At 43.1% G+C, this 25,642-nt stretch overlaps 1 non-coding gene across 1 annotated transcript; it reads left to right on the forward strand.

Moving 5' to 3' along the window:
* Nucleotides 1–20,270: 20,270 nt before the first annotated feature.
* On the forward strand, nucleotides 20,271–20,343 carry Trnaa-cgc (transfer RNA alanine (anticodon CGC)). Its single transcript has one exon. It is a non-coding gene; the product is annotated as a tRNA-Ala (tRNA).
* Nucleotides 20,344–25,642: the final 5,299 nt, after the last annotated feature.

Below are 25,642 nucleotides of genomic sequence, written 5' to 3' on the forward strand. Positions count from 1 at the left end.
CGGGACGGGACTCGAACCGTTGTCTCCTGACTTGGAGGAGCAGCGTCCAAAAGCTGCACTTACGCTCTCGGCGGCCACAGGAGGAACTTCCGAGAAACAGACTAAGTCGCAGGTAATGCAGTAGCTGTTCATAAATTTTGTTTCCAGAATATCAAGGTATTAACGATACATCAATATTGTTTCTCAATTGCCTAAATGTTCAGAACTGTTCACGCAGTATTTTAAAAATATTTTGCAAACTCTGGTAGTACTTACCGTCAATTACTTTAGTGGTATACTAATTTTTAGGAACTTCTAATAATTACACAGTAAATATTCTGTAGTAATTACGTCCACGTAAACACAATATTTTTAAAAATTTGACTGGTAATTGGCGTAATTAATCCTTTAAAGCTATGGATATTTTTGTTCTGGTCGGAAATTTTATGAACGGTGTGATAGCTAAATTTTTTATTTCGAGATTGCAGTCGGTCGCCGCTGGAAAGACACTATATTTCCTAAAGTTTTTACACTATCTGCCACTGTAGGTGAAAACTAATAATTACCTCTTGGGGTTGTTTTTAAACCTAGTGACTAGCTTTGTGACTTCCTGCATTTGTAGGCGATGAGACTGATCCCAAAAAAATCAAATCAGTTCGAAGATAGAATGCGAATGTTGCCTAACAGCTCTTCAGTATATTTTCAGCGAAAATTTCCAGAGTAACGTAGTGCAAACTGACTCATGTGTTCTTCATCTCCATCAACTTGATTACTCTGCGGTTCATCTTAAGTCTTTAGCAGAGGATGCAATAAACCACTTATACACTTTTTCTGTACCGTTCCATTCTCGAAAAGCACGTGGGGAAAATGAACATTTAAATCTTTCCAAGCGAACTCTTATTTCTTTTTCTTTATCTCGTTACTAACTTCTTCCTTGTATGCGGAAGCCGAAAAAACATGTTTGGATTGTGAGGAGAAAGTTGGTGACAAAATTTCGTTAAAGGATATCGCTACAACGATAGACATCTTTATTTTAGGCACTGCCACCCCAGTTCGCTTGCCCGTGACGTTCTCTTCAGTCTTTCATAACAGTACAGAGCTTGCAATCAAATTTCTGTGTAGAAATCTGACAGAAGATTACTGAACGATAAAGCGGATAGTGGGGTGGGGGGCAGGAATTCAGCTGTACACGTACGTCACTGATCAGCGGAGGCGTGCATGATATGAAGTTGCCCGCCACACGAGATACAGTTTACAGAACTATTACATCGAGAATGCAGCATGCTTTATACGCATAAATGTGATGAAAAGGGAAAATTACATTCTAACATAAACCAAGAGCGCAGACTATTGAGGAGTGACGAAGAAGAAATCGATCATATTCTTCTTCAAGGAACCTTTGCACATTTCAACTGCAGCTGTTTATAGGAATCATAAAAAACCTAAATGGAGGCTTAAGTACGAAGAATTGCGTTCCTGTCTCCGCAGATATACATCCAGTGCCGTAATCAGTATGCCACCTCACCAACCCGTAAGGATATTGCTTCTTGAGCAAAAAGTAAAACAGTAATATGGAACATTATACAATGTGCTTAAGATCTATTGCTCCGTTGATTTCTTTCGAAAAGTGAATGGTGAACCTTTTACCTACTGAAAACTACTATAAAATAGAAAAACGAGCTAAGCTTAAAAATTTGTGAGGGGAACATTACACAAAGTTAGTGGCGTTGAACATAGCTAGAAGAACAAGACTACATATCTAAAGCATTTGACACCATTTATATGACACAATCGAAAACTTATATATGGCAACGTGACGTAGCACCTAAATGTATTACTAAATCATGCTTCTCTGTAGGTGAAGGCTAATCTCAGGAACCAGGGTAAGAATTTTGATATGATTTTCACTAATAGATAGACTAATTCCTGAGGAATATTTATATATATAATTTACTAACAAACCCGTCAATGCATCGCAACTGCTAAATATGGCCGGTCGCGGTGGCCGAGCGGTTCTAGGCCCGGAACCGCGCGACTGCTACGGTCGCAGGTTCGAATCCTGCCTCGGGCATGGATGTGTGTGATGTCCTTGGGTTAGTTAGGTTTAAGTAGTTCTAAGTTCTAGGGGACTGATGACCTCAGATGTTAAGTCCCATAGTGCTCAGAGCCATTTGAACCATTTTTTGCTAAATATGTACGGTTACTAAATATGCATGAGAATTGGATATACGTCCTAATCTCCTTCTGTCCCCTCTCCCCCCATCCTCCTCTGTCCATCACCTCCTCCCCTTCTCCCCTTCGACCCCTCCCCCCCTCTCTCTGTCCATCTTCTCATTTCCCTTTCTCTATTTCCTCCCCCCTCTCCATCCATCCGCCTTCTCTCTCTGACATGGAGGCCTATTTATTGCTTCTGCAAAAGAAACCGTGATTGGAAATGGAAGTCACGTAAAATGAAAGGATAAATCGGTTGGCACCATTGGCATACGAGGTATGAGAGTGAACAATCTCGGAACACTTTTAACTATCAAGGATTTAATTTACATAAAGCTGATTGATATTGAATCGTTGTTTCACCTTGAGATAGACCATTACAGAACTCGTGCGTAATTTGGTAACTGATGCAGAGTATTTCACATATGGTATTCATTTTCCTCGTTGACAAGGGGGATTACGCGTGAAATAACCATATATTGTCCCCTTGACTGTTGTAAGCAGTATATATCCTGCTATCCCATTTAAAATATTCGATTTTATTTACACATGATATCAATTATTGTCAGTGGTTTTTAGGATGAACAGTACGTAAAAAATAATTAGCTTTCCATGAATGTTAGTAAGGAATTACAAGAATGGCTGTAGCTCAGAGAATATTACTGTCTTATAGCTTTATGAAGGGAAGGTACATTCATTTTATGCAAGCTTGGCTGTACAGTTTTGCTTTAAAAGCTTATGACAAACTTGGTCACCTCACACAGGACATCTTGTTTTAGTACAGCTTCAGTAACGCCTGGATAATTATTGCAGTGCTTGGAAAATCCTCCCCCCTGCCCCCTCCCCTTAGGCATAATCCAAAGGAAATCCCAGGTCAAAACTCGGGCGGGGCCTTCAGACTTTACATTTTTCTCATTATTCTTTTATATTAGATTGTACCTTCAATACTATGAGATAAAGAGGTTGGCACAGAAGAGGAATTCGCGGCGGACCGCATCATACCAGTCAAGAGCCTGATGAACCCAAAAATAAAATAAAAAACGTTTCATATATCTCAATTGATATTCGCAATCTGTTGAAGTATGAATTTGAGCATGGTCATACAAGAATAATCACTGTTGTACATAAAGTACATCCAGAAATGCTGGAGCTTTGACTACAATTCTATTGTCATTTTACAGCTCGTTTGCAGTACTATTTTGCAGGTCGTTAATACTTCTTGTACAAAATAAGATTGTTAATTATCTGGGGAGGAGAGGATCGCAGATGGCTGCAGACTCGGTTTTGTTTCTGTGGTGACGTGGTAAAGAATCCATCAGGAAGGTGGAAGCGGTAATGGGTGCCTGGACCCTTTGCAGGCAGGAAGCAACTCGGATGAATAGACCGGTGATTTGGTAGACGATACCAAGTATCAGTTCAGGTAGATTATGCTCCAAGGAGATACCGTGCGGCTCATCAAGTAGAAGTTCATGTAGCAACTGTACATTTGTATTCATACTATACTACACAAAATCTGCTTCTTCCTAGAACAGAACTTTGCTAATATATTGATAACTTCATGACATACATTAAAAACAAATTAATTAACTATATACATTTTATTTGCGTGCGAAGATCAGTGCTTTCAGCAGCAGTTCGATATAAATGGAGAGCGGCTGCTCGTGGCGGTTGTTATTTATAGATTGGTATTCGTCGCGAGCATTCTCCGAGTGGCTTTCTTCTTACAAGATGGCAGTGCGGGAAAGGTGACTATCAGCCCGGTCTTTTTTTTTTTTTCTCGCGACAATCATTGTTTTTGCAGCTCTGTTCCAAATTTTTTCAGAGGTAATTCCAGACACCTGTTTGTCCCGGGTTTAACTATTCTGAAACCCTCTGTCCCGAATTAGATATGTAATTCACATGTATCGGTATATTTTACTATTAGTTCAGGTAGTGAAACTGACAATAAGATTCTGCTCTTTCCAAGAAGTACCCAATTACATCATTGTACACACGACACAAAGCTGGTTTCTACCACCTTACGTCATACGTACGTGAGAAAATGTATCAGATCGTACTGTGTGCTACCTAGTGTGACAGTATATTGGATTAGTTAAATTTAGTTGTTTTTATTAATCAAAAACCACAGCTTCAGGCAAAATGAGCTCAAAGAAGCGCAAGTGCTCTTTCAGTGAAGAATTGCAAAATGATTTTCCGCTCATCAGTTACATTAGTTCTTTGGACTTCGAACGTGTGCTTCTAGTTTCTCAATAAGTCACAGTGGACGTGGAGAAATACGACTCAGCTTAAAAAAGCGACAAAAAGGCTGTCACTGCAGTAGAGTCTCGTGCAGCATTAAAGTGATTCTTTAAATCTGAGTAACTTTGTGGTCAGGAGGAGTGGTTAGTTTCAACTGAGGAAGTCTTCGCATAACACATAATCCCGCACCATCATATCTACAGATCTATGCATTGAACGTCGAAGCTTCTTTAAGCAAATTTAGATCCTAAATTTGCATGTGCACGAACAAAAACACAGGTCACAGTTGTGAATGTCTTTGATCCTCATGCTTTAGATATGTCGCGATGTGATTTGGAAAAGATGACATTTATTTCACTTCTAACTGATGCGTGTAACCACAGAGAGATTAACGGCTTTCCTGTCCTTGTAAGACATCGGAATTTGTTATATGTCCCTAATTTGGACCCAGAAAACTGGGTTACCGTAAGTGCGACTCGTAACGGTCGGCCCGCATCTCGTGGTCGTGCGGTAGCGTTCTCGCTTCCCACGCCCGGGTTCCCGGGTTCGATTCCCGGCGGGGTCAGGGATTTTCTCTGCCTCGTGATGGCTGGGTGTTGTGTGCTGTCCTTAGGTTAGTTAGGTTTAAGTAGTTCTAAGTTCTAGGGGACTTATGACCACAGCAGTTGAGTCCCATAGTGCTCAGAGCCATTTTTTTTCGTAACGGTCGCGCCGCTGTTGCATCCGCATGTGCCAGATACGCGTCTACAATGCCTGGCGGAACCGCGAATTCATATTTAGAGTTGGATCAAGAGTTAGTAAAAGGAAATAATATATGAAGTAGGAACAAAAGAAGCAAATGCGTGGCACAAAAGCTTGTGCCACGCTATGACAAGTACCTACAAAATTTCGGAAGCTATGTAGAAAAGTAGTTTAACAGTTGTAGATCTTTGAACAGTAAATATTTTTTTCTGTATCTGTATACGTTTGTTTTATATAACCAAACGGAACTTACTTTATGGACATACCTCGTAGTAGCGGTACGTCCCCGCGCACTAAAAAAAAAAAAAAAAAAATGGCTCTGAGCACTATGGGACTGAACTTCTGAGATCATCAGTCCCCTAGAACTTGGACCTAATTAAACCTAACTAACCTAAGGACACCACACACATCCATGCCCGAGGCAGGATTCGAACCTGCGATCGTAGCGATCGCGCGGTTCCAGACTGGCGCCTAGAACCGCTCGACCACCCCGGCCGGCCCCGCGCAGTAAAATCTAGTCATATGTATCAGGTGTTTCTTAATTCTCGTATCTTTCTACTAGGTGTTACAGTCATTGGATATATACAGTGATTCAAAAATAGAGATGAATCGTTTCTGTACTAAATAAACATACTTTGATAAACCAAAACATCACAACCAACTGCTTAATAGCGTGATGATTAACCTCTGGAAAGCAATACAGCAGCTATTGTGCGTATCATGTATTCTAAAAGTCTTTGGTGGATTTCTCGAGGTATGTGACAACAAATGTCTACGCAAATGTCAGGATATCATTGGAAATTATTACGGGCCAGTGTTTTTGCGAGGGGAACAACCTCCCAATAGCATCCCAGATGTGTTCCATCGGGTTCAAATCGTGCGGATTTGGCAGCTAGGACATCAACGTTAAGTTCACTTTCATTTCTCTCAAACCACGTTAGCACGATTCTCGCCTTGTGACACAGATAGTTATTCTACTGAAAGATGCCATCGCCGTTGGAGAGACTTAAGCCTGAAGGTAAGCATGCTATTTGCTATATTGTTCAGTTGGGTGCACGGTCATGGTGCCTTCGATTACTTCTACAGGTCCCATTGAAGCGCCGGTGAATGAATGTTTCTCATAGCGTAGTACTGCGCAAACGAGCGCGCATCCGTAATGTTGCATGTTTGGAGCAGCGACTCGCCTGGTTGTCGATGTATCTGGACACGCCCATCAACCTGGTGTAACAGGAAAAGTGATTCATCTGACCATGTGACACGTTTTCCTTGATCCACGGTTCAATGTCAATTATCATAATTGATGATGTCACTATATTAACATGGGAACACATAGAGATCGTTCATTGCGGAGCTCCGTGTTCAACAGTGTGCGCTGAACGGTGTGCTCCGAAATACTTGTAGCTTGCACCAGCATTGTACTGTGTCGCCAGATCTGCCTACCCTGTTTTACAGAATTGATAACCCTCCGACATCCACTTTCTGTGGACGTCCAACACCGTGTCGCCTTCTCGCCCTTCAACCACCTTCCACAGATGCTCATGACACAACCACGCGGACAGACGATCGGCTTTGCCGTTTACGGGATGCACGTTCCCAGACGCCGGGTTAAAACAGTCTGGCCTTCGTCAAAGTAGTTTATGTCGCTTGACTTCCACGGTTATGGCCCGTATCGTCGCTTGAACGATTCCCCATTCGTCTCTGCTCCGCTAATGCTCTTCCCTTAGAAAGTCACGTGCCTACAACGCAACGAAGCGGTATTAGATTATAATTATTTGTTAGTTACCTCTGATTCAGATGCCACATTTGATTCTTTGGCGTTCAGATTCCTCACTTTCTTGAATGTAGTACTTGTTTTTTTATAATGACATGAAAAGGGAATGTGTTCATCTTGAATGCCACAGATGGATTTTTGGATAGGAACACGCTCTTCTTTCTTTGTTTAGGTTGTCCCATTTCTGCTTTCATTTCGCTGTCAAGTGTTCCGGTGTCGTAGAATCCTAATTAATACGATTATACCGGCACCTATTAGGCATGCGAGGAGTTTGTGTGGGATATTCAGGAACATACTGCACACACACCTAGTACTGCCGTTCAAAGCGCGCTCCTGATTTCACTGTATGCGCTGACACTCTGAGTGTACTATTTCGTACTCGATTTGCATGTCCTCAAGGTTTCGTGTAGTTTGCATAATTCCTTCAGTAGGTCAAAGTTTGTACTGCACTCGTCACTGATGTTGGTAAAAGCAAGGGATGTAGATAAAGGGTTTAACGTTCAGTCTGATGGGATGATGAGTGAGCTCTGATGGGACAAGAGTAAGGGAGAGGAGAGTGGGGGTGAAACAGCATTCGTCTGTCTTTACCAACTCTTGGACTCAAAACTGGACTGGACAACAGAATAATTATACGCCGTGTATCTCTCAAAAACCGCCTGATTTTGATCTGCCTCGCAAAACATTGGCCATTCTTAATAGAATTGGTACCCACCATGGCCGGTATCGATAATTTTTTATACAAAAAGCATAAGTAACCATCCACACTTCGTGATTGCGGAGAATCATAAGCCATCAGACAAAACAGGGAGGGTGGCCCACGAGATCATATGAAGTTAGACAGGAGTCGACAGAGTACAATATTAACATACAAGTTCATTGGCAGCGTTTTATATCATTTATGTTGTACTCAACACTCTGGTATTACTTCATTATATATGTCAAAAAGCATAACGATAGTCAAATAAAAATGCTCAACTGCAAGTTATTATGAGCAGGTTTTACGTTTGTCTCAAAGAGACTGTAAATAAATTGGACAGTAAATGCATTAAGTTCAGTTTACTGCTGTAAGACTCAAGGTACTAAACAATGTAGTGAGTTAGAAGGATTGTGGTGTTCTCGAACTAGTAGCCGCTCTGAAATTTAGCCGCAAGCTGAATTCAGTGATTAATGAGAAATAAAAGTAATTGTAAGCAACTGTATTTCATTTTTGCAACTGCCGCGCCTCGTCTTTATATATGTATTTAATGGCAAATGGGACACAGAGATTGTATTTAATGTGCAATTGACTAACTGTTAATTTGAATATCTCATATTTATCCGACGAACCATAGAATTGACCACTACTCTATTGTGAACACCTGGAGAATAATTATGGCCCCATCATAAGGAGAACTCTCATTTAGCTCTTATTATCCTTTCCTGAATAATATTTACTGTAACAGTTGCCTTGTCAGGGTTATGCTAATTCCTTAAGTACTACAAATTCTCGTCCCGAGCGCCACTGAGTTTCTTTGCGCGCGACGATTTGGTGTGATGTTGAAGAAATTGATTGAAATTTCAGAAAATCCGGTTCCTCGCCTCTTGAAACTACAGTGTGTATTCGTGGAGCTGCTGACACTTCTGAGGTTGGACATTAATTAATAAGCAGATGTCATTTGTTCATTTCCATACACGAAAGGTATTTTCAGAACATTATTAAAACTGTACACATTACGTATTTAAGTCATGTGAAACATTTCAGAACCTCAGCAAGGTTTCTCATTACTTAAAAAGGACTTTTCACCTCCCCTACGAATTCTGAAATACTGTAAATGAATTTTTTAAATCTTATACAACAGTCAACCAAAATGAAAATAAGCATTGCAGTCACTTCGCACTGTACGTACGGTATACGATTCTACTCAACTTAGTGCTACTATTACTTTATCTATCTGGTATACTTTGAGATTGTAGACGCTAAATGTCGCAATATAAGTTAGTGTCTACAGTAGCACTGAAACAGACGTGAAAATTCTCATCATATCTTGTCCACATTAGATAAGGGATCCCTTATTGACACAGTAACTTTAAATCATTAAATTCGTTGTTCTTTAATGAATTGCACTATACCTGTATGCAGTGACATTATCTAAAGATGTCGGAAACTTTTAATGTGAATGCCTAAAATTTATGTAAACAAGTTGTATGACATGATGAATCTACACTGCTGATAATGGAAAGTGTTGCACTGTGAAGCACCAGTCCAGTATTTTAGTGGAGATGTTCCGTCACATAACGGGAATTTAATGATTCAACTTTCATTAATCTCGTAACTGTTCTCCATCGTATACATCACCATGAGCTATGACCCCCATAGGCAGAAATAAACTCTATTCATTGTGGCATGGAAGCAAACAGGATCCGAATACTGACACACATAATTTGTCAGTTCACGAAGACTGCTGGCTGGTATGACCGTATACGTCATCCCATCGCATCACAGACGTGTTCTGTGGGTGACAATAAAGGGACTGGGCAGACCTGTTGAGAATCCATACATTTCTCGTTTGTTGTGTGGATTGCAATGTGGAGTATTGCATCATCCAGCTGGAGTGTGCCACCTGGTGCCGTGATCATGAAGGGGATGACAACATTGTTTACTATTCTTCCTACGTGCTGGCTAGCATTCAACCTCTATCTAGCAATTAGCAAACGAGTCCTGTTGTCACGTTCAACAGCTCCCCACTCCAGGATACCAGGAGACGGAAATATTTGGGTCTTCAGAATCCGTGCTTCCTGTGACCTTTTACCAGGTCGCCTACGGACAAGTTGCTGTCGATCTGACCTACCATAAATAGATGAGAGACAACTTTCTGATTTCTAAAGAATGCCACTGAATATTCCAGATCTCTCTGGGTCTGCACTATTCAAGTCTCCGTGGTGTGTGATATGGTGTCGGTGGTAAACGACGCATGGCAACTCAGTATCTAAAACCCACGTCCAGTAAATTTTTCTGACGATTCATGGTAACACTGTGCCTATACAATTTTCCCTAATTTCAAATGTTTGCCTATCACTCGAACAATTTACGATATCTTCGTCGTATAGTGGAAGTACTAGTGCCTCCTTCTCTCGCTACACTGTTGTCCTGAGTCCATCTCGTCACCACCCGTCCTGAAGCCATTGCAATACAGCCAGATATCTGTGCGATCTGTAAGTATGTTGTCCCCATGTCGCACTTTCCCGAAGTCCGAAAGATGGAAATATGCTACAAGTGCACGTTCTCTTGACGTTCTGTGTTGCAAACTCCGCCTGAAACGTTCCAGTGACGTTTGACACATACAACAGCCATCATGTACTACAACAGCCATTATGGACTTATACCGTTGTACATCTGTAGGAAGATTTCTTCTCTAGAAATACTGATAATTAGCTCGTATATGGATGAAATGAACACCAAACATTGAAACACTTAGAGTACCAGTCTATCAGCATCCGGTCGAGATATACAAATTGAAATACTTTCAATTTCCGTCCGTGTGCAATCGGCATTCAGAAATTCCGACTCTTTGGTGGAAGCCAAATATGTGTCTGGGATTCTTAGCAGTTCTTCATATAACGAGTGAAGCATACTAAATTTCCATGACTATATTATAGATTTTATATGTTATTAAGTTATTTATGTACGCTGATGAAAAAAAAAACGCAACAACGAGGAGTTATGTAACATAAACGAAAGTTGGTAGACGTGCTTCTACATCTGAAATATGTCTATTGAGATTTCGCGCCAATTGTATAAGAGCGGAGGTAGTAGAACCACTATGAGGATGCAAATCAGGTTTGCTTTAAATACTCGTTGTAACGAACATGAGCGTTAGCTACCTTTGAGACTGGAGGAGGTGAGTTGAGTTTGTTAAGAATGCCGCTGAGCGACGAAGAGGCCATTATCATCACCTAACTGAGTTTGAACGAGGTCGTATTATAGGGCTACTTCAAACTGGATGTTCCATCTGCGATACTGCAGAAAGGCTTGGCGGGAATGCAGTCTCTATACATGACTGCTGGCAACGGTGGTCACGAGAATGTACGATCGCAAGACCGAGTTCCCGACAGGCTTTTGGTACTACCAATAGGCAAGACCGTCGTCTTCGGCGTATGGCTCTGGCTCATCGTCTTCATCTGCAGCAGCAATTTGAGCAGCAATTGGCACCAAAGTGACACAACGAACTGTTACAAATCGGTTATTTCAAGGGCACCTCCGAGGCAGACGCCCTGTAACGTATATTCCACTGACCGCAAACCATCACCGTTTGCGACTTAAGTGGTGTCAAGCGAGAGCTCATTGGATGGCAGGGTGGACGTCTGTTGTGTTTTCTGATTAAAGCTGATTTTGCCTCGGTGCCAATGATGACCGTGTGTTTCTTAGAAGGAGGTCAGTTCAGGGCCTGCAACCAACCTGTCTACATATTAGACACACTGGACATACATCTGGAGTTATGGTCTGGGGTGTGATTTCGTATGACAGCAGGAGCACTCTCGAGGTTATCGCAAGCATCCTGAATGCAATTTCATACATCATTCTCACTGCAGGGAGTGTTTTCCAACAGGATAACACTCGCCCACATACCGCTCTTGTAACCAAACATGCTCTACAGAGTGCCGACGTGTTGTCTGGGCCTCCTAGATCACCAGATCTGTCTCCGACCGAGCACATGAAGAACATCATCGGACGACAACCCCAGAGTCATTTACAAACAGCACTAACTGTCCCTGTGTTTACCGATCATGTGCAACAGGCATGGAACTCCATCCCACAAACTGAAATCCAGCATCTGTACAACACAATGCATCCACGTTTGCAAGCTTGTATTCAACATTCTGGTGTCTCACCGGTTATTAATGTACCAGCACTTCACGTTTACAATGGCTTATCTCGCGCTTACATTAATCTGTGATCTTGCAATGTTAATGACTTAAATATATTACCTAGACAAATTACTCTACATAATTATTTTTTGGTATTGCGATTTTTCTTCTGTCAGTGTATGTATGCTGCACTCGATGTAACTATAAGATGGGGCGCGAACTTTATCATTTACTAGTAATATCATTTCGATAATTTTGCATCCCATTCCCATACAAATCTCGGGAAGGTTTTACTGTGTATATTTGTGTCTGTCTACATCCTGGTGTCTCTGATTTCATCATCGTGGTCTAATGTCGAAATGTGTGCGAGAACCAACAATACGTTTTATAGGATACTGTCGCTGAAACTTGGAATGAAGCACGACAACCTTTGATTATGTTTTATGGCTTATACCTAATACACTTTCCATGTACAGTAATTATACTCAGCTTTTACAACAATTTCTTAGTGAACCGTATAAGCATATTTTCCATTCTGTCTCCTGGCAAAATGTGTACTTTCGAGTGTGTTAATCTGTATGGTAAGTCAGTCAAGGATACGTGAGAAACATCACAGATTCTTTAAGTTTTGTTCTTTAACTTTTGGCAACAGATGAAAATCGGGTTTCGCCAATCGGGACTGTGTGGAGGATGGTCGATGAAAGAGAACCCAAGGCCTCGAATTATTGCAAATCGATGCGCTCATGTGGGGACTGGCATTGTCAAGCTGACGGAGATGGTGTCCTATGAGTGGGTGGTTAGAAAGTCGATTAAAACACGCTGTTTCTCTGCACCAACATAGTTACGTTAACACCGCCATGTTACACGCTACTATTCAGATCCCTTAAACAGAAGAGGGTTGCAACTTGTGTCAGGGAAGCGGGGAAATCGGCCGAGTTATATGTATGGCCTAACACCTCAACCTTTATTGAGGACAGAATAAAAAAATTCGTAGGCATTACTTTTGAGCACGCAGCAGCTATACAACTTTGTGACGGAACCAAATGAGGTCAGGCTGAAACAGTTGAAAAACAGATGGAAATACAGATTAGCAACAATTTATAATGAATTATTAATAAAAGCCTCCAGTACTTAACTTGAATACGAAGATTCTGGGTGGCAAAACATATCAGTGTTCACTAGCAGTGACTTGCACAAAGTCAATTTGGCTCTTCTTGCCGGCGACTGTAGATTTGTCCTAGACACTCGCTGAGGTTCCTCGATGAACTAACTATCTATTCAGTGGACCCATGTGTCTGCTTGTATCCAGATGGATAGTCATTTGGGAACTATTTGTGTGGCGTAAGGCGGAAGGGTAACATAGTCCATGTCTTGTGCACCATTCTTGGAGCTCAGCCTTAGCCGTTTTGCGCATGAGATGTAGGCAGCTCGGCGATCTTCTAAGTTGGCTTTCTCCAGTGTCTTCTCGAGGACACTACAGGCACTTTACTGTGAAGTAAACGTGTCTAAAATTTATCACTCGTTACCTCTGCTATTAAATAGGCACCTTGAAAAGTACAGTATACTTTTTTTATGATATCTTATGTGACCCCTTTCACAGGAATGCTCAGTTTTGTTAGAGGCTTCTTGCATAGAAGTCCAAAGAAGCAAAACAATTTTTTTTAATGTTCATCCTTGTGATTGGAGGTTTGAGGCACTTTGGCCGTTCACTTATAAAATGAAACACCTGCAGCCGTTCTTGCGATGTTATTTATTATGGTGGTAAGCTCCTGTGGGACCAAACTGCTGAGGTCATCGGCCCCTAGGCTTACACGCTACTTAATCTAACTTAAACTAACTTGCGCTAAGGACAACACACTCACCCATGCCCGAAGGAGGACTCGAACCTTCGACGTGGCAAGGCGCCTCAGACCGCGCGGCTGTTATTTATTACGTGGCTATCAGTTTCGCTGCTTCAGTACACCACCTCCAGACCTTAACTGACACTGAGGAGTTCACTTCAATCGTATACGCGATTCATTAGTGGCCAACATCTAGGAACTGGTTTCCGCAGACTACCTGTAACAATGAAGTTATGTCTCCAACCAACTACCAACTGATGGTTGGAGACTGATAACAGCTGCTGACTGTTTGTTTTGCGTAATGAAACAGAACATCTACAGCCATATCTCCAACATCAACTACCAACTGGTGGTGGATAGTTGATGGTTGGAGACACAACGTCGTTGTTACAGGTAGTCTGCGAAAACCATTTCATAGATATCTGCTACTCATAGATCATGTATACGATTGGAGTTAACCCCCTCAGCGTGAGTTAAGCCCTTAAAATGGTGCACTGAAGTGCCGAAACTGGTAGCCACATAATAAATAACATCGGGAGGACGGCTGTAGATGTTCTATTTTATTACACAAAAGAAACAGCCAGTAGCTGTTATCACTTAACAGTTCGCAGATATTGTATATTTCTCGAAACACTTCGTGTGTAGGTTATGAATAAAAATGGCTCTGAGCATTATGGGACTTAACTTCTAAGGTCATCATTCCCCTAGAACTTAGAACTACTTAAACCTAACTAACCTAAGGACATCACACATATCCATGCCCGAGGCAGGATTCGAACCTGCGACCGTAGCGGTCGCGCGGTTCCAGACTGTAGCGCCTTTAACCACGTGGCCACACCGGCCGGCTATGAATAAAAAACCATAAGTGCGAGTGACAGCAGAAACCGTTTTCTGAAGTCGGAACTTACAGTCATAGGCTATTAACTGTCCAGTCACACTAATGTGACCACTTTTCAGAATCCTGAATAATTACCTTTTGCAGCGCGAAACGTGCAGGAGGAGTGTCAGTGAGGTTCTGGAAGATAAGATGTGGAGCCATGCCGACTCCAGTGCTGTGGCCATCTGCGTTAGATTTCCCGGTTGGAGGATCCACGGCGCGAACATTCGATCTAGGTGGTCGCAGAGATTGTAGATTGGGTAGCCAGGGTCTACGGTAAACTCATCCCGGTGCTGTGCGACTCTTCGTATTTCCTGTTGGTAGGTGCCATCGAGCCGAGGAAAAACAAACGGCATGTAAGGATGGACATGGTCCCCAAGAATAGATGCATACTTGTGTTGATCCATTGTGCTCTCCAGAATGGCGTGATCAGCCAGGGAATGCCACGAAAACATTCCCCAGATCATAACCCTCATTCCTCCGGCCTAGAACTTTTTCCGTGATTATTGCAGGAAATTGGCTTTCAGTCCGATGGAGCATAAAACGTGATTCATATGAAAAGGCCACCTGTCGCCGCTTAGGGGACGTCCGGTTTCGATACTGGCGAGCAAATTCCAGCCTTAGTCGCCGATGAACAACTGTCAGCATGGGTGTCTGGTGCGAAAGCTCACACGCAACAATGTTTGCTGAAAGATCGTTGACGAGACAAAGTTGGTAGGCCCTTGCGCCAGTTGCTCAACAGTCGCACGTCTATTCGTCCGCACACAACCTCTCACAAATCGTTCACCCTGTCATGTATGGCCCGTGGTGCACCATAGTTACCTCGGCACCGGTTTTAAATAACGCCATTTTGTCATGCACAGTATACTTTAACCACAGTCGGAAATACTTCTACCCTTGGGCCGAAAGCTAATGATCATGCCCCTTTTGGACATAAGGTAAATTACCGAGCGAGGTGGCGCAGTGGTTAGCACACTTGACTCGCATTCGGGAGGACGACGGTTCAGTCCCGCGCCCGACCATCCGGATTTAGGTTTTCTGTGATTTCCCTAAAATCGCTCCAAGCAAGTTCCAGGATGGTCCTTTTGAAAAGGCATGGCCGACTTCCTTCCTCGTCGTTCCCTAATCCGATGAGACCGATGATCTCACTGTTTGGTTTCTTCCCCAAACATCCCAACCCAACATCAGGTAAATTGCTCCATTTCCACATTACGACGACTGCAGTCCCCTGACACGCTTTATATAACTTCCACTAATAGAGCTGCTACGTGCCGCCTGTGAGTGTTGACCACACGTTAACGTCGAACATACACTCCTGGAAATGGAAAAAAGAACACATTGACACCGGTGTGTCAGACCCACCATACTTGCTCCGGACACTGCGAGAGGGCTGTACAAGCAATGATCACACGCACGGCACAGCGGACACACCAGGAACCGCGGTGTTGGCCGTCGAATGGCGCTAGCTGCGCAGCATTTGTGCACCGCCGCCGTCAGTGTCAGCCAGTTTGCCGTGGCATACGGAGCTCCATCGCAGTCTTTAACACTGGTAGCATGCCGCGACAGCGTGGACGTGAACCGTATGTGCAGTTGACGGACTTTGAGCGAGGGCGTATAGTGGGCATGCGGGAGGCCGGGTGGACGTACCGCCGAATTGCTCAACACGTGGGGCGTGAGCTCTCCACAGTACATCGATGTTGTCGCCAGTGGTCGGCGGAAGGTGCACGTGCCCGTCGACCTGGGACCGGACCGCAGCGACGCACGGATGCACGCCAAGACCGTAGGATCCTACGCAGTGCCGTAGGGGACCGCACCGCCACTTCCCAGCAAATTAGGGACACTGTTGCTCCTGGGGTATCGGCGAGGACCATTCGCAACCGTCTCCATGAAGCTGGGCTACGGTCCCGCACACCGTTAGGCCGTCTTCCGCTCACGCCCCAACATCGTGCAGCCCGCCTCCAGTGGTGTCGCGACAGGCGTGAATGGAGGGACGAATGGAGACGTGTCGTCTTCAGCGATGAGAGTCGCTTCTGCCTTGGTGCCAATGATGGTCGTATGCGTGTTCTTATTTCAATTTCCAGGAGTGTAGATGGCAGACACATTAATGTGACTGGACCGTGTGAATATCTGTTACAATTAAGAAAGTGGAGAACAAGTAGGTGAAAATTTCCTGCCGTACATTGTGATAATCGTACATCAAAGAATAAGAGCAAAGTCTATGCAAATGTAGTTGTAATCATTTTCAGTCATGTTCGTAGTGAATGTACTGCTCTCGTAGCAAAGCTGCGTTTGCCCTGTTATCAGGAACGTCCGATGCTGAGGCAGTTGCCCGTTATCTCCTCGAGATGAGGCCAGTGCACAGCTTGCCACATTGACGGTAGCCGCTGCTGGCTCCTCAGAAGAAAACCGTCAAATCGCCCTGCTGTCTTCATTCTTCGTGTAGCTACGGACGCTACACTTTCATCAAATGTCTTACATGCTACACGCCAGTTACGAGAGTTTCTGTTACACTGATAATGAGGCAGTCAGTGTCGTTTCCATTTTTCACATTAAAGTACCTTCCCTTCGACATTTCTAGTTCCAGCCACTGTAGCAATTACACCTACACCTACATTCACTTCTTGGCAATGTGGTAGGAGCGTGGTCCAGTGCATGTCTTGATACCCATTTCTTTATGTCAGCTCAGTGTAATGAACTATGAACTCAGAAATGAAAAATCCAGCTTGTGGGCAAGTACATTGAGTTGTTCTTTAATTTTGGAACTCGCGCAAAAAAAAAAAAAAAACTGGCGCAGTAACTCGTTCTCGTCCTGAGCTATAAGCGATCCGGTCCCTTTTTTCCGAAGCGGCGGTCACTTCAGTTGACTATTGCCTATTGACCTGCAAAGTGCGCACTTCAGACGTTTTCGTTGATTTTTTCTTATTTTTTGGTCTTCGGCAGTTAGCGGACATTTGGCCAGCTAAATAATTACAGACAGTATAAAACATAAATCGATGACAGAATGTGATATCATACAGATACAAGTTTAACAGCGGGCTTCAGAAACCCACTGTTGATTGACAGGCATTTATAATATTTTACAGCAATTTTTCGTAATTTAAAGAAAAAGATGGAAGACCAGTATAACAGTATTAGCGTTTAACATTGGCGTTGTGGCGCAAATATAAATAAAGGTACAAATACATGTTTAGAAAACGTATTTCACAATCAGTGTAAAATTTTTAGAGTTGATTGTTCTGGCATCACAAATCTAAGAAATAAAACTAAACCAACAGAAATTCAAGTGATCAGTGCCGGTATTGAAAGAAATATATATAAAGAAACGTATTAACATTTAAAGACGGTTAACATAGTTCCCAGAGCTGCGTCATTAGTAGAAAGATATCTCGGGAGCTTGTAAACATTTAATAAGCTCTTTAGTGTATGCAGGATTACTCAAAGAAAGTAGATTGGCTGTGCTCGTAGAAAACAGTACTTTCAGAAGACGCAATTGTCGCAAAAACGATTGTTTGTGCCTCTCCCGTTTGCACATGTGAAGAGGTTGTGACTGACACTACCTTCTCTAGAGTTAGTGCAGTCACAGAAAGGAGTAGGTGCAATTTCAAAGCGGCTGAGGTGCATCGGAAAACTTCTCATACGACAGACACTGGATATCAGCAATCTGGATAGGCTAATGTCGCGAAACCTGCGTCTTCGTGGAATGACAGTCTCAACACAGGCTTAACATCTCCCCTCGAAGAACTGTGACACGTTCCAGTCCTTTTGCTGTTGTTGAAAGACATACTGTGTGACGAGGCCTTACAGTTCAAGGGTCGATGGAAGTTTCGGATTTTGTTTTTATTTAGCGAGAATATCGACTTATTCATTATGAACAATGACACAGTGATATTTAACGTATAGGAATTCTATTGTCTGACTTTGGATTTCACACTGGCAACACGGCCAAATGATTGCCAAGATGAAACTGTTGGTCTCTGATTAACATTCTTCTGCCTCTGAGGCTGTAAAACCGACACAGAATCGGATAGAATGAGGACCTTGGAAACTGAAGATAGCTGACATGTTGTAAGGCTGCTAGTTTCATTCGTCGGTTGAAACATTTTTGGGGACTTGTATTTGTGGACAGAGAAAGGCAAATCCCACAGTTTCTCCCTCTTTTACTTTGGGGCCATCGGTTTATAAATGCAGAAAGTCCGATCGCTTTTCACTGGGAGACACCGAAGGGCAGGTTCAGGCGCCTGTACTGGATAGATGTTTTACGTCTTTCGCACCTTTCCTTCGCTAAGTGTAAGCGTTGTGTGTTGTTAAGCGTAACTTAAGTGTAGCTGACTGTAGCTGGTGTGTACGTGTGTGTGTGTGTGTGTGTGTGTGTGTGTGTGTGTGTGTGTGTGTGTGTGTGTGTTGGATGATGATGATGAGAGAAGGGAGAAGGTGAAACGCGGTGTCACCGAGCGAGATGGCGCAGTGGTTAGCACACTGGACTCGCATTCGGGAGGACAGTGATTCAAACCCGCTTCCTGCCGTCTTGATTTAGATTCTCATGATTTCCCTAAATCGCTTGAGGCAAATGCCGGCATGGTTTCTTTGAAAGGGCTCGGCCGACTTCCTTCCCCATCCTTCCCTAATCCGATGGGATCGATAACCTCGCTGTTTGGTCCCCTCCCCCGAATCAACCAACCACCCACACCCCGTGTCGGCACACAGCCTACGCCACTCGAATAACATCAAGGGGTAACCGACCTTAACGTCCTCATCCGGTGGACGAATCACCATCAAGTGTCGCGTGCCCTCAGTTCACGAGATACTGCGGAGACACTGGCAAAGACTGATAATCAGAAACTTTCGGCCACCACTCATCCTGTCCCCAATACCTCATAGGAAATGGGAAAATTGTCAACAACACGCGTCCTACCCGGACGATCATCCAGCCAAGTATTTGCCACTCCCGTAGGTGCTTACCTTCGGCGATCTGACGGGAGCCGGTGTATCCAGTGCGGTACGACCGTTGACATCATTTATGGTATACTCGACACATTAAATTCCGATAGACGAGTGGATTCCCCTCCAGCACTGCTTCAGAAATTAGTCGAGTCCTTGCTACGTCGTGTTTACTGAGGGCCTACACGATATTGGCAGCTGTACCAGTTTCTTTCGCTCTTCAGTATAGATAGGGGATTGAACTTGCTTGAGAATTTTTGTTAACAGGTGACCTCATATTCTACGGCTAATCACCAGGGCAGGGTGGCGGGCGCCGCGCTGAGCATTCCAGTAAATTAAGTTGAAGACCTCCATTTTGGAATGCAAGGGATGATTTGAAAAGAATATGCTATTAAGTACAAATTTGTTCGCAAGCAGTTTTCTACTGATGTCTGTCATTTCATCGGCTTCAGTTAAGAGAACGTTCTATGGGTGGAACCCATAGCATCTAAAGGCTATCGAATAGATCGGAATTGAAATTTTCTAGTTTCCTCAGGATGGACATTCGTCCGCTATGGAACGCCGAACTACCGTGATCAAATCTAGATATTATTAGTATAATATTTAACGCTTTTTCACAGCCACTCACTACGTGATTAATGTGAGAGACCCACCACAACTGAGGTTCAAATAAGACGCCCAGAATCGAGTCTGCAATGAACTGGGTAACTTTCAGAATGTAAGCTCATTCTGTCCAGCTTTCTCATGGTAAGGCTAGTTAGCAGCACTTTCCAAAGTAAGCCGCCACGCGTCTGTATTATACTTACTTTCGACGGTGATTATTTTACCGAGCGAGGTGGTGCAGTGGTTAGCACACTGGACTCGCATTCGGGAGGACGACGGTTCAATCCCGTCTCCGGCCATCCTGATTTAGGTTTTCCGTGATTTCCCTAAATCACTTCAGGCAAATGCCGGGATGGTTCCTTTGAAAGGGCACGGCCGATTTCCTTCCCCATCCTTCCCTCACCCGAGCTTGCGCTCCGTCTCTAATGACCTCGTTGTCGACGGGACGTTAAACACTAATCTCCTCCCCGACGGTGACAGCCTGGTTTCCCGTGCTCAGACTCCATCTTCTACTACGTATCGTTCGCTACCTCTGTGTTATTCTCGAGGAGTCGCTTGCATTTAGGATGGTTGTTTCAGACTTACATATTGCCCTCCTGAAATTGATCAAAGTAGCTTAATTCATATACCATTGTTGCAATACGTTACATATTACTACGTGAGTAACTCCACAGATTCCATGTACTGTCAGTATAAACGGACGCAGGTGCATCACTGATGGCCTCCTTTTTAAGGATTATTGATGATTCTGGTAATATTCTGTCCTGTCAACTTCAGAATTCTTAGGAATTGGGATGATTATATTCTTCTGGAAATCTGAGAGTTTTGCCTGTCTCATGTATCTTACATGGTAAGTCATTTTTCCAAAATGGTAACACGAATTATTTACAGAAGAATGGAAACACTGGAACGTACGTCGGGAAAGATAAGTTTGGGTTCTGAATAAATGTGGGAACACGTCAGGCAGTACTGACCCGACGACGTATTTTAGAAGGTCAACAGCAAAAAGTAAGCCTACATTAATACCATATGTAGATATTATGAATGTTGACTGGAAATATCAATGAAATTAAAATTCTTTCAAACTCTAAAAGGCAGCTAATGGTCCACCGTCAATAACAATCGAAATCTCTTTCATATACACTGCGCAACATACTTGAGTCCCACTTTTTCGAAGCCCGTAACTGCCTCCCATTCCAACGCAGAAGATTTAAATTTGGCTTAAAGGTACCTACAACCTTCCTCTGCAACGGTGCAAGTGCATGACGCTCTTTGACGTCACCCTGGGGCTCAGCGACGCTTCAAACAGCAAGGTGTCGATAAATGCGAAAATAAAGACCACAACTCAGAAGTTCATGTAGCTGTAAGATGGTTAATGATGTTCCATTGGTACAAAGCTACACCACAATTCTGACCAACGCCGCCTCGGACGTGTCACACGATCGGAAGCTCGTGGTAGCCCCCCCCCCCCCCCCCCCCACCATTCTTTGCTAACCCATATTTCCCAGCTTCTCCTGTCGTCTTTGTGAAGGACGTCAGAATCGCGACGCCCAGAGGTAAAATCACGCGGCTTTCTTATATGTGGCCGAGGCAGACATTTCAGACAAACCGCCGCTCAGAATCGACACAAAAAGGCCGTAGGGGATGGCGTAAAGGGCGTTAATGAAACTACTCTTTTCCTTGTGGCGTTGATTCCCACTCATTTCGCTGTCGAAGCTATAGAAAACGACAGTTTGCAGTGCGATGATCTACAGAACGATGTTTTTGACAACTTTTGACACTAGTGCCACCCCTGCGTGTTTCAACCCTACTCTAAGGACAACGTGGTCTGCAACGCGACTGGATGTCATCTCACCCCTTTGGATTGTTGTATAATCGCAATTTTTTGCTCTCATATACAAAGTAGAACAAGTAGGGGCCGTTCAGAACCACTCGAAGAAATTTAAATGCGATCCTAAGCAGTAAAGAAGTTTTATGATTTCTCAGCGCTTCTGTTTCGCGCTCTCCTATGGCGTCGTCACGGGGGTTGCTACATTAACATAAGCGTGAATAAAATGGGAAAAGGGCCCTCTGACCCTCCCCAGTCCGGCAACACCCTCGGTGTCACCCACACTTCTTTGTTGCGTACTTTGAAATATACCAATCAGAAATTTCGGAACCGATTCAGTATAACAACTGCTCTAACGTTGGCCTAGGCGTTAGGCAATCCCTACGACAATCTTTAGGTGTGATTGCCTACCTTCAGGCGCTAGAGCAGCCGCAAGACTGAACTGCTGTCGAAGTCTTCGACAGATACAGTTTTAAAGTGCTCAACATAGGTCGTTGGGTGACAGGAGGGTGTTGGCGAACTGGTTGGAAGGGGGCCTTTGAATGACCCTATGCACAAACGTGAAAATGTAGCAAAGCCCCGTGGTCACCCTACAGTAGGCCGGGAAAGAGACGTACTGAAAAATAATAAAACACCGTTGCTGCTTCGGATCACGTTCAGATTTCGTGTAATGGTTTTGAACTTTACCTCGATTCCTAGTGGTATACCAAAACAACAATTGGGTTACACTACACTCCAAATAGGTCAAATCACGTTCATTGGGGTTGTAGCCTCAAGTTGTCCTTAGAATATGGTTGAAATGAGCAAGGGGTGGCAGCAATGTTGAACTCTGTAAAGAACGTCGTCCTGTTGCTCGTCACACTGAAAACTGTCGTTTTCGACAGCAAAATGTGTGGGAATTAACGCCACAACGGAAGGGGAAGTTTGACTGACGCACTTTATACCACCACCTGAAGCCTTTTCGTGTCGAGTTTCAGCGGTGATGAGTCTGAAACGTTTCTCTCGTCCAACCGCAAGATAACCACTCGATTTAAACGCTGGGTGTTGCGGTACTGACCACCATCGCCGAGGCGAAAAACCAGGGGGTGAAATGTGGATAAGAGTGTGTGTGACGGCCTTTTCAAAACGTGACACGTCCACGGTAGCGTTGGGAAGCATTGTGGTCAAATTCGGTGCCAATGTGACATCATTAACTCGCCTTAGAGCTCACACGAACTTCTGAGCTGTGGCCTTTTTTTTCGCATTTTCGACACCTTGCTTTTTGACGCGTCACTGAGCATGAGGATGACGTCGCAGGGCGCTACGCTTTTACACCATTACAGACGAAGTATGAAGGCACCGTTGAGCCAAATTTCGAACTTATACGTCGAAATGGGAGACAATTACTGGGTTTCGAAAAAGTTATCCTTTAACTTTATTGCACAGTGTACTTATACTTGTCTGCAGCTCACTCTCGTCAAATGTTCCCCATCACACCGGTTTTCCTTCCTTCTACACAGCTTCAGATGTTCTAAACTAATCAATATATTCTTAATGCCCTGAACTATTGCTATTATTATTATTAATGCAAATTATTCTTGTTGTGAACGTTATCTAATAATCTTTGGTTATTGTTGTTCCTGATAAAAAAGAGAGCGCGTTAAGGCCCTAATCTGGTCCAGTTAAATAAACAATAAATAAAACTGTAAGCGTAAACAACTACCGGTACTGAACTCGTTGGTATCCTTTCTTTTCTTTTTAAGTCTCTCCTACGTTTGCAGTTTGATTCTCGATGTCTCTTCAGTTGTAAGATTTGCTTGTTCTTTTTTTTTTTTTTTTTCACCATTGTCTCGTCGATGTGTGACTTCAAGCGGTTCGGTATTACTTCTAATAGTATTTGTTACTCTGTTTACAGTCAATACACTGGGCTTTCATCTTCTCAGTCGAACAGCTAAGACAAGCAATTGCTACTTTAAATTGCTTCATTTTACTTTTGTAACTACCCATTCATTTTTCTTACTTTTTAAGCTGATGCCCACTAAAAACAAACATAGGGATTTTTTCCTTCTGCTCTTTGACATCTGCATCTAAGTCAGCGTTTTGTCGCTGTGGTATACTGGATGTTCAAAACAAGTGATTCATGAAAAGATCGTTCTTCGGTAGCCCAGCAATATTGGTAAGTTCTGACTTCATTTGTTCTTCTGTATGACATCAAAGCGCCTGGATACCGTATTTTGCTATTGTTTAACATGACGTTCTATTTCTAGATCACAATGACGCTGTTATTGGTTTGTCCAACCAACGCCATCCTTATCCGGAGCTGACTCGTTAATCAAACACTTAGTTATCGGGAAACTCAGCTGGCCCCGTCTTAGCCTCTATGCGCCTGCTTGTGATGAAGTAGTGACTGGTATTGCGGTTTCATTTACACCAGTTCTAACGAGCTACTTCAGTGGGTGTGTCTTCTGCTGTTGCAAACGTACTACACATTCAGTTTCTCTCGTCTGTGGTCCAGTCGATATGTCGTTTCTTGCGCTGGTCTTCTGGTATTACCTTCTAGTAATTTCTTTAGTAAGAAACATTGCTACAAAAACTTTTATCGTTATAATTTAAGGCGTTTCGCCAGTTTTGGTTTATTTATCCATCCTCTGCGGCAATGTTTAGAAGTTAAAACTAGCCATACTTCATCTAGAGAAAACAAAAGCAACCTTTAAAAAATTAAAATTTGAAAACGCGTTCTTTTTTATAAAATGTGTAATTCGAATATTAAAAAGAAACTATGATTGTTACTATTATTGTCTTCAGTCTGATGACTGGTCTCATGAAGGTCTCTACGATAGCCCGTTTTGAGCACGCCTGTTCATCTGTGCACAACTATTCAAACCTATATGCACTTGTTTACTGTAGTAAGCCCGCCTCCCTTCACACACGCACATCTTTCATCAACCATTGCTAAATTTTCTATTATGTGCTTGATACATCAAGATAAGTCCTCTCAACCGATCCATTCTTTTAGTCAAATTACGCTACAAATTTCTTTTATCCACGCTTCGATTCGGTACCTGTTCATTATTCTGAATCTCGTGCCCGTAAATTTTTTCCGACCAGACAGTAACAGAACCAATTCGTGAAGGTAACGTCTTAGACCTCCTAGCAACGGACAGACCTGAACTTCTCGAAATAGTCAACGTAGATGAGGGTATCAGCGATAATAAGGCTGTGGTAGCATCTATGACAGCGGTGTTACAAGGATTGTTAAGAACGGTCAGAAAATATTTTTGCTAGCAAGACAGACAGGATACAAAGTGCAGAGTATCTGATTAACCAAGTATTCAGGGCTGCGGACGAAGATGTTGGCCACAAATGGAAAAAGATTAAAAATCGTCGTTCATTATGCCTTAGACAAGTATGTTCCGAGCAAGGTGCTAAGGGATGGAAAAAATCCACCTCGTTTACTGGCCGCTGTTAGAAAACTTTTACGTAAAGAAAGAGAGCTTCATCACAGATTCAAAAGAAAATTTACCTGACAAAAAATAGCTGAACGAAGCAAAAATGAGCGTAAGGAGGGCAATGGTAGAAGTAAAATTTTGTGAACAGATCTGACTAAAAACTCTAAGAAGTTTTAGTCTCACGTAAAATGAGTAAGCGGTCCGAAAACATCTCTACATTTTCTCAGAGACGATACTGGCACAGAAACGGAAAATGACAGGGAGTAAGCCAAAATACTGATTTGCGTCTTCCGAAGTTGTTTCACCGCGGTAGATCGTAATAGGGCCCCTCCTTTCAATCAC

This window comes from Schistocerca cancellata, chromosome 6, assembly GCF_023864275.1.
Source record: "Schistocerca cancellata isolate TAMUIC-IGC-003103 chromosome 6, iqSchCanc2.1, whole genome shotgun sequence".
Lineage (NCBI taxonomy): Eukaryota > Metazoa > Arthropoda > Insecta > Orthoptera > Acrididae > Schistocerca > Schistocerca cancellata.